Raw genomic sequence first — 10,819 nt, 5'->3', positions numbered from 1 at the left:
TTACAGCCACTTGAGAGACACTTTATAATTTGCTTTTAATTCCATAATTGATAAATAGAGTATGATTAATATTTTACATATTTTTCTTATTTATTATAAATGTAGAAATATTTAAAGCAAATTAGCTTCATTTTTTTATCAACAAAATGAATATGTAATAAAAAAATTGCCATAGTGGAGAATTATGAATAAGTAAAAATGATGAAAATTTATTATAGATTGTCATTTAACACGATTAAATCATATTTACCTTTATTTCATTGCTATATTTAATTCTAAAATAATTATTTGATATTTGAAGCCTAAATATTTCATTCAAAAAAATTCAATATAAAAATTTTAAACAAAGAAAGCTTTTAATTTAAAGATACAAAAAACTGTTATCTGCCTAAATAAAAGCAAATTCTGTTTTAAAAAGTTTTTAAGTTTTTAAACTCCAAAAGTGATCTTATAATTTGACGCTATCCTGTGCAAACACATTTTGGTACATACTCAAAAATATCTTTTTCATTATACTTAAACTAAAATAAATGAAAAAGGAGTAATGCCGTTATAATATTATATACCTTGGAATTTTACAACAAGAAAAAAGATACACACTTATATGTTGCTTTACCTAAAAATCCTTTATTTCAGTAATATACGACCGCAATTTCATAACTTTCGCAATCTATATAGCCGTTTTTTTATAATACGTTCTAAAAATTAAAACAAATTGTCTATCACATATGAGGGTGCCCTCATGAACGCTTGTGTTATAAGAGAACATCGCATATGGGAGCCACTCGTCCTAGTCGCCTCTGGATATGTACTGTTTTAAGTATTCTGTTAATACGTGGCGAGATCTTTCTATAGAGCCGTTGCTTTGGGGTCGGAATGCCGTTGTTTTAAACTGGGTAATTTTGAATCTTTTTGCTACGTTTTTCATTAGCGAGCTTAGGAAGTTCGTCCTCTGGTCTGTCAAGACTCCTTTGGGAGCCCCGAATCGGCAGATGAAGTTCTTAATAAAGGCGTCCGCGATCTCGATTGCGTTCGTGTTGTGTAGTGGAGGGGCGAGGGAATATTTAGTTAGAAGATCTTGTATTATTAGAATGTATGTATAATTTTGTGAAGAGGTTGGAAGGGGGCCTACAATGTCCATGGATATTTTCTCGAAAGCTTTACCGTGTGTGTCCGTAATTGTCATCGGTTGTCGCGTTTTTATTCTTACTAATTTTTTTTTCTCTGACAGGTTTCACAATTATTCACAAATTCTGTTACGTCTTTCTTAAGTGTGTTCCAATAGTATTTTTCCCGAATTCGTCTGTATGCCTTTATGTCCGGCAAAGGCAGAGAGAGATGATTTTCCATTATAATGGGGAGTCGCTCGTTTTCTGTCTAAGTTTGTTTTTGATAGGCTAACGGAATCTAATTGTAGCTCGGTTGTTACATCGAGTATTGAAGCGAAAAGTTCGAGTAAGTCTTCGTGCGTCGCTGTGTGGTGTTGTGACGTCTTTATTGGAAATAAGAGTAGTTTTTTGTTGCCAATTTTTACTACTTTAGTTCGGCATAATGTTAAATCTAATGATTTCGGGACTTTCCCTGCTTTAAGTAAATCGACGGCGCCCGGGTCTAACGGGTGGCCGCTAGTTGTTACAAATATAGCCAAGTTGTCACTTCTCATTATTAGTCTGTCTCTTGAATTTGTTATGGTCTTTCCCCTCGGGGAAGCTGGGGTGTTGTAGCTCTCAAATATGTTTTCGTCTTCGTCCACATCTGTTTCCGTGTCCGTGTCGGGGCTTGAGGTCTGTTTTTTGTTTGAAGGGGAAGATATAAGTGTGTTTTCTGTTGGGGGGGGGGAAGTTTCTCGCGATGTGGAGGGTTGTGGAGATGTGGAACGAGAACGCGGTTGAGTAGACTCGGATGTAGTAGGGGAGTTTACTATCGTGGATCTTGATTCCAGAATCGGGGAGCGGTTTGGTGTAGGTTTTCTAACGTCGTGGAATAAATTTGAGGAATCGGTAGATAATGGGAGTGCTGTCGCGGGGTTTCTGGACAACGCGTCCGCGTTGAGATTCGTTTTGCCTGCTTTATAAGTGATTGTGTAGTCGAACTCTGCTAGTTTCAATCTCCATCTGAATAGTCGCGACGTCGGGTCTTTCACAGAGTTCATCCAGACCAGCGGACGATGGTCTGTGATTAGATTAAACTTTCTACCGTAAATGTAAGGCCTGAAGTATTGTGTGCAATATATGATTGCGAGGCATTCCTTTTCTATGGTGGAGTAATGCAGCTCCGCATCATGCAATAATCGGGACGCGTACGCTATTGGGCGGTCCTTTCCTATTTCTCCCTGACTTAATACACCGCCTATTGCGAATCCAGACGCGTCCGTGGTAATTTTGAAATCTTTTTCAAAATCAGGATATTGGAGGAGTGGCTCAGTGGTCAGTATCTCGCGGAGGGTGTTGAATGCCTTTTCCTGCTGTGGTTTCCACACGAATTTGGTGTCTTTCTTTAAAAGTATTGTCAAGGGTTTTGAAATTTGTGAGAATTTTGGTATAAATCGTCTATAATAACCTGATAACCGTAGAAACTCTCTTAGATTCTTCAACGTCTTCGGTCGCGGAAATTGCTGTACGGCTTCGATTTCCTTGGGGCACGGTTTCACGCCATTTTCGCCGATTATGTGGCCCAAGTATGCTACTTCTGTATGTAGGAATGAGCATTTCGATGGTTGAAGTTTTAAATTAGCTTGTCTAAGCTTCCCGGCCAGTTTATTAAATTTTGCGGCGTGTTCCGAAAGGCTCCGCGCGTAGATTACAATATCATCGAGGTACACAAATAGTTCGGTGTCCTGAAGGCCTGTCAAGATATTGTCCATGAGCCTCGCGGAACGTCGCGGGCGCGTTTATAAGGCCGAAGGGCATTCTTTTGTATTCATAATGGCCGTATGGAGTTGAGAAAGCCGATTTTTCCGCGACGTCGGGGTGCATCTCGATTTGATGAAACCCGCTCGCGAGGTCGAAGACACTGAAGTACTTAGCACTTTTTTTTTTTTTTTATCGTGGGGGAAATCTGCTGGCCAGACACCACCGCCCCGCCCGGGGGGGCGGGACGGGGGTAGTGCGAGGTTTGACCCGCTAAAACCCCCACGGCGGCCTAGGGCGCTGGCGATTACTGGGGGAGCCACGGGAACTCTTAACGAACACAACCGCGGCTCCCCCTCGCCTGGCCGGCCACCAGAATGGAATGGCGGTGGCCGGCCGCGTCCCGGGGGGAGATTTATCCTCCCCCATGAATAATCTTGGTTCGGCGGTGCGGGGGGCCGCTCCCCGCACCGCCTCGTCACGACGGCCGCTTTTCAATGAGGGTGCCCAGGGCCCCCGCCCTGGGCACGGCGGCCGTCGGGGACGACGATGTTCGTCGCCCCACTCCCGGTATAGGGAGGACATCTTCGGTTGGCGGGCGGCGGGCAATTAAACCAGCATAATCTGGTACTCCCGCCGCCCGCCTATTCTCAGCTGCTCGGGGAGGGAGGGGGGCTCTAGGCGTGGGCGCACACGCCGCACCCCCCGCTCACTGCGACCCCGCTCGGCAGCCTCCTTCTGCAACATTACCTGTTCGCAGAAGGCGATGGCTGCCGCCCATTTTCTCGGGCTCTCCAGCATGGCCCCAATTAAGCTGGAGAGAGCGAGGTCGCGACCAACTTCCCTTCTTAGGACTCGGCGCAGCACTGAAAAGGCGGGGCATACCTCCAGTGTATGCTGCGCCGAGTCCTCCTCCACGCCACAGTGGTGGCACACCGTCGTCGCTTCCTGACCGATGCGACACAGGTAGACACCGAAGCAGCCATGCTCGGTGAATACCTGCGTCGCACGGTAGGAGAGCCTGCCAAACCGCCTCTCCCGCCATTAGGTGAAGTGCAGCAGGAGAGCCCCAGGGACGCGCTCGCCGGCATGGGAACAAACTCCCGCATGCCATCTGGCGAGCGCAAGTCCCCGGGCCTGGAGCTCGAAGCACTGGACCGCCTCCTGCTCCGGCGGGTCCCCCCGAGCCCGGCCAGCGATGCATATGCGCCTATAAATATAGGCGCGCATCGCCGCCTGCAGCTCGAAGGGAATTTCTCCCGCCAGAGCAAGCGCCGCCACAGTAGACGTGGTGCGGTAGCCTCTTATGAGGCGAAGGGCCATCTGCCTCTGAAGCCGGCGCAACAACAGTGTGTTGCGCCGGTTTGCCCTCACGGACGGCGCCCAAATCGGGGCGCCGTATAAGGTCATGGACCGCACCACGCCCAGGTATAGGCGGCGCACCATATCGCCCGGCCCGCCGAGATTGGGCAACAGGCGGTCTAGCGCAGCCGCCGCCCTCTCAACTCGGGGGACGAGGCGGCCGAAATGCGCTCCGAACCTCCAGTGGCTGTCGAGGATCAGTCCGAGATACTTGATCTCAGACTTCACCCCGACGCAGGCTTCTCCAACCAGGATCCATGATCCGGCCGGTGGTCGGGACCGAGGCCGTCCAAACCAGACGGCCTCGGCCTTCTCCGGGGCCATCTTCAGCCCCAGATCGTGGATTCTCTCGACGACGGCTGCCACCGCAACCTCCGCTCGTCGGACGGTCCTCTCGAAGGTGTCCCCGACGGTGACTACCAACGTGTCGTCTGCATAGCAGACAAGGGTGGCACCGTCGGGCAGGGAGGCCTTCTCCAGGACCGCGTTATACCCCAGGTCCCACAGGAGTGGTCCTAGCACGGACCCCTGTGGGATCCCGCAGTCCACCTCCCTCCGAATCATCCCGTACCGGCCCGGGTATTCTACCCACCTGTCCCGCAGGTAGGCCCCGATCACCCACCTCAGATAGGGAGGCACCTGATGCTCAAACAGGGCCTCCCTAATGGCGGACCAGGACAGGGTGTTGAAGGCATTGACGATGTCAATGGACACCGCCAAGCACACCCCGCCCCGTGCCACGGCATTGTCCGAGAGGGACTTAAGACGATCGATTGCGTCGATCGTCGATCGTCCCTCCCGGAAACCGAACTGGCAGTCCGCCAGATCGGGGCCATCGCGGGACAGGTGCCTGGCGAGGCGGGCGGCAATGATCTTCTCAAAGATCTTGCCCACCTCGTCCAGGAGACAAATGGGCCGGTACGCGGAGGGAGAATCCGCAGGCCTCCCATCCTTCCTTAAGAGGACCATCCGACTTCTCCTCCAGAGGTCCGGGAACACCCCGGACTTCAGGAGCCCGGAGTAGAGGCTTCTTAGCCTCGCGCCCAGGACGCTCGTGGCAAGCAACCAGACCCGGCCGGGGATACCGTCCGGCCCCGGGGCAGTATTCTTGCCCCGGAGCCATTTGACTACCCCGGCCATTTCCTCCGCCGCGACCTCCAGATCCGGGGACCACTCATGTCCCTCTAGCTGAGGGACGGGCCGGGACGCCTCCCCGCTGACGGGGAATAGCGCGTCCACGACCCGTCCGAGCATCCCCGGATCCAGGCTCTCCGTCACAGGGGGCGCCCAGGGACGTAATCGTCCCACCGCCATTTTGTATGGGCGCCCCCATGGGTCTCGGTTTAAGGTACCGAGAAGGTCGCGCCAGGCCTGGCTCTTCGCCTGCCTGATGGCCAGCTGCAGGGCGACCACCTTCTCCCTGTATTGCCCATACAGCTGGATAGCCAGCTCCACGTCGGAAAGTCGTCGTCGACGGGCGCGAGCGTACTGGCGTCGAGCGCGGACGCACTCTGTGCGCAAATCCGCTATCGAGCGCGACCACCAGTACACCGCCTTCCTCGGGAAGACCCTGGTCCGGGGCATGGCGACGTCGCAAATCGACGTCATTGCGCCCCGGAACCAATGGGCCTCCCTTGTCCCGTCGACTGGCCCGGCCGGTGTTGCCGACCAGGCCACGACGTGGGCTGCCGCTATCAGAGCGTCCTGTTCGAGGCGCTTCAGCGCCCACCGCGGCTGAGGCGATGCCTCATCAGCGGGGCAACGTCGGGGCGTCGATGGGGCGGCTGAGACGCCGAGAACAATGTACCTGTGGTCGGACAGCGTCTCGACCTCCTCCGCCACCCTCCACCCCGTAATACGGCGCGCGGCTGGGGGCGTTGCCCATGAAAGGTCAAAGATGGTCCCCCCATTGTGCCGCACGCACGTATGGACCGAGCCCGTGTTTAAAAGACGGAGCTCGAGTCCCGCCTCCCGGCCCCTCGGGTCTGTCCTGGGAGAACCCCAAGCTGTAGACTTGGCGTTGAAATCCCCCAGGACCAGCACCGGACGTGGCTGGCAGCGGGAGACGCATCTCCCCACCACGTCCAGATACTGCTCGAATTCCTCGAGGGACCATCCCATATTATAACGGCGGAGCCGCTCAGGTCCCCCATCCAATGTGGATGGTCGGGAATCCTGTACGGCTCCGCCGCTACGGCCAACCCGGCACCCCGCTTGGCCATGAATTGCACAAGAAGGTCCTGTGCCCTGGCCGAGCGGTTCAAGTTGGCCTGTATTATAGGGCCCTTGGGCCCCATTATAGGCAGGCCTCAACATCCATCGCCGCCGCGGGAGCGGTGGCGTCTGGGGTATCTTTGGCCCCATCCGCCCCGCGGGCGCGACGATGGCACCTTTTGGTGCCTCCTTCGGTTTGTTGGTCACGGTGGCCGCCGCCTTAGCCACCGTGGTCTTTCTTCCCCTGCTCCCTCTGCCGCGTCTCGCGCTGGCAGGGCACGCCCGGCTACCGAGGCGGTGACCGGCTGGTTTGCCTACGCCCGCACAAAGCGGGCAATTTGGCTTTGCCATACAGCCGGTCACTTTGTGGTCCCGACTGCCGCACCCAAAGCAGCAGCCGGAACGATCCTCGGCCGCAGTGCACCGCTGCCTAGTGTGGCCCAGGCCAAGGCAGCGATAGCACTGCAAGGGCCGGGCGCTGAGAGCCTCCACCGTCGCCTGAGTCCAGCCCATCGTGATTTTGCCCGCGACCGCAACTTTGCGTGCGGCCGCAGCAGGGCACTGGACCCAGAGGGCGCCCAAACCAGAGGGGGAAGCCCGGATTTCGCCGGTCCTCACATCCCCCTGGTCGCACCCTCCCAACGGGCGACAGCTGTGGCAACCTCCGCCGGCGTGGTCGTGTCGACCAGGCCGCGCACCCTAAGGTCGGCCTTCTTTATTGGGCGCGCGACCTTCACGCCGGTTCCCGCCAGCGCGTCCGCCATCTTTGCGACAAGGACAGTGGCCTTGGCAGCCCCATCTGCTCCGGGGACCTCCAAAATAATCCCCCCCGTCACCGCCCTCCTGGGCTTCAATGAGGCGATGCCAATTTCTGCCAGGTCTATTTTGGACCTGGCAGTGGTCATCGCCTCGGCATAACTCATCGCCCCACCGGCCGGTACCGTTATTGTAACGGCAGCCGTGCGGGGCGGACGCGGCGGCAGAGGAGCCCTCCTGGGGGCAGTTAGTGTCGTCGTTGTGAGTCTTAAGATGGGCTATGCCTGTGTCCTATGTGGACTATACTAGCCGCTCTCTCGACGCGTGCCGATGGTCTGGCTCTACCCTCGTTCGTTATCGTGACAGGGGAAGACAACGTGCTACTCCCGCTGCCACCTCGAGTCCAACCCAATCCAGGCACTCTTGACGGAGTAGTGTTAAAGTCAATTTATCTCCGCAAGAGGGGCTTCAGCCTGGCCCGAGGGGGCGAACCCCGAGGGGTCCGCCCAGCATGCCGTTCGAATGGCGGAGTGGACAGGTCCACGTCTGCCCGTCACTCAAGTCGGACACGGGACGACTCCAAAGCTAGCGCCGCCTGATAGGAAGCGCAAGCTGGGTCCCGCGACTTGTGTGCACTAGCCCACCCTCTGTCCTTGCAATTAGAGCAGACCGGAGGTTCACTCTTCTTGCTACAGAGCGTGAAGGTATGCCCCTTTTGGGAGCAGTGACCGCACACGTCCTCCTTGAATTTACAACGCTTCGAGGTATGCCCGAAGCGTTGACAACGGTAGCACCGAAGCACCTGGACGAAATCCCGTACACGACAGGAGTTCCATCCAAGGTAAACTCGGCTACCCCTCTGCTTCAGCCGCTGAAGATTCTGCGGACTGACGGCAACGACCCAGTTGGCTGTCTCCGGGGTCTTGCCAGCCATGCGGCTGACCCGAATTCCCGAAGGCACATCCTTCTGGTTCGCATCGCAGAGATTTTGCCTCCAAATACTGGAGGCAATTTCGTCCTTACCCATCCGACGCGGGACGTCGTAAACTAAAACCTCGGGGTCCCGCTTGGTAGGTAAGGAGACGGACAGACCCGCGCTCCGGAGATTCTTATTGCCAACGAAGGCTTGCAGGTCCTCCTTTCGGTCGGTCTCGACGACGATGCCACCGGAGTGGATGCGTCGGACCGACTTTACTCGGATCGCCTCCTTCGCTGGTTTAGTGAGGGACAGAACAGTAACCTTCGTAACTTCGCTGCTCTGTCCTTTTTCCTTCGGCGGGAAGATTTTTACCACATGCTGCGATTGTGGCCGTCTCCCCGCTTCCGGAGAAGCTCCTTTGCAGTCGACTTTGTTCACATGGGCGTAAGTCGGCTGCGCGGCGTTGCAGGCCGTCTTCGGGAGAGTTCCCTTGGACGGCCCAGGTCGCATCGCACTCATTACTGCAGGACGCGCTTTTAGGTCCGCCCTGACCGCGGCGAGTTGCCCTTCGACGAAGCTATTCCGTTGAATAAGCTCCTGAACCAACTCGTTGAGTGCCTCAACCTCGGCGAGTATCTTTGACCCGGACTCCTTATTGACTTTCGACTCAGGTCGAAAGCAAAAGGTCCGTATTTCGGACACTCGCCTAAAGGCTTCGTCTCTTACGAGATCGAGAGGCCGTACCTTCTGCCCGGAGAACGTCCCCTTCGGTCTCCTGGCCCGGTTTACTGCGGCCTTGCCGGTGGGTGCGCCCGGCTTGGCTCGCTTCGACTTTTTGGTGACGGTTTGCCAACCGTCACCAGTAGGGTCCTCGACACGCTCGGGTGCCGACTGCACCTTCACGAGTGACGTGTCTCCGACTCGTTCGATTACTTCCACGTTACCGGTGTCCGGCGTACCTTCTACCGTGGGCTCGGTTTTCACCGAGACCGCTCGCGTGGGAGTCACACATCTTTGCAAGATCACACGAGGATTGGCGATATTAATCACCTTCCCGGATCTTGTCTTTCTCACAGACGCGGGGGGACTGACAGCTGCATTTGCAGTTCCCGCGTCTGCGGCGACGGCTTCACTCCGAGTAGGAGCTGGACCCGTCGTCTTTGGACGCTTAGTTTTTGTTTGTTCATTTTTATTTAGACCCATAATGTGTCTTGGTCTTTCATCCAGTGCGCTCCCCGGCCACCACCGACCCGCACAATTTGGAACCCGCCAAAGGCTGAGTTAGGGCTACGCACCGAACATAGTCTGCTGGCTGGGTCGGTTTCCTTACCCAGCCCGCGTCCTCGCCCAGCAGAACCCACTTGCCCGAAGCGTGTGGTCGTTCCAAGCCGATTGACTGGACCAGGGCTGCTTTTCTCGCCCAGCCGCCCATCTAGCCGAAGCAGAGGCCAAAGGTACGTGTTGGGGACGTCTCACCCGCAGGAGAGGGCCCCCTCAGATCCCAGGATCCTCTTTTCCGACGACAAGGGTCGCCACGCACGGCAAACACGTGGAGACAGCAGTCGGAGAGGCTGCCTCTTCCTCTCCACCACACTTCGTTCAGTTCGCTGCGTTTTTAAGAACACGAGCTATCCAGCGGAACCTTTTTCGTGTAGGCTCAAGTGTGGCTAGGGCACGTTTGCCCCTTGCGGCCTGGGTTGCCCAGGGGATTGATTACATCCCATGTATTCCTGAGCCCAGCGGAGTGTAGTCTAGTGGCGTGTTCCGCCCATGAAAAACGGTCTGAAAAACCGTTTAACGTAAACTGGGGAACTGATGCCACGAGTGACAACAGTTCCCCAGTCGGAAGTCATACAGCACATACAGTGCTGTACAAAGAACACGCCACAGCCCGTATGCTAAATCAGGGCCTCGCCATTATGCGAAGTACTACATGTACGACGCACTGACGGTCTAAAATGCTTTCATCGCCGATACACCCATCGACTCGGCCGATCAACCCTCCTACGCGAGGGCTAGTTCGGGGGTTATCTCCCGCCCTGGGTGGCCACAGACCGCCACCGCCCCCTCCTGGGGGCATCCGGTGCCACCCGTTTGGCCGCCCTCCCGTTCGGATGCGGCCTTGGCAGCTGCCGCAGATTTACGCAACCGCAGGGGCGGCCCGCGGCCGAGCGGGCTGACTCTGGGCCGCCTTAGCGGCCACAGCCCCCCTTACCGCCACCCTTTTCCCCCCTTCCTGTTTGTCGGCAGAGGGGGGGCAGATGGCACGGGTGCCACCGACTGCGGGCCCCGCACCCGCGGAACCAGCTCCCTCCTGAATGATGCCGGTTTGGCATCAATCAGGGAGCCGATCTGCGCCAGCAAGTCTGCTGGCGCAGCCGCGGGCGGGGGGAAGGACCTTCCTCGTCCAGGGCATTTGGGCCCTCGGACATCGGCAACCGGCAGCTGCCCCGTGTCCCCCCGGGGGACAGCGGCGGAGGCATCCCGGCAACAGCCGGCCCCGCCTCCACCGCTTGACGGAGTCGGGCAACCTCAGCCCGCAACTCCGCCATCTGGTCCTTCAATTGGGCGTTTTCCGCCTCCAACAGCCGGGTAGCGTTGGGAGCTGACGTAATTGCCAGCTCCGCAACACCCACCCGGCTGGTCAAGGCCGCCGTCCGCAGGGAGCTGACCGTACTGGCCTTTAGACCCATTGCAGAGATGGAGATCCTGGCCACGT

This window comes from Megalopta genalis, unplaced genomic scaffold (assembly GCF_051020955.1).
Source record: "Megalopta genalis isolate 19385.01 unplaced genomic scaffold, iyMegGena1_principal scaffold0109, whole genome shotgun sequence".
NCBI classification, from domain to species: domain Eukaryota; kingdom Metazoa; phylum Arthropoda; class Insecta; order Hymenoptera; family Halictidae; genus Megalopta; species Megalopta genalis.
This window is presented reverse-complemented; position numbering follows the sequence as displayed.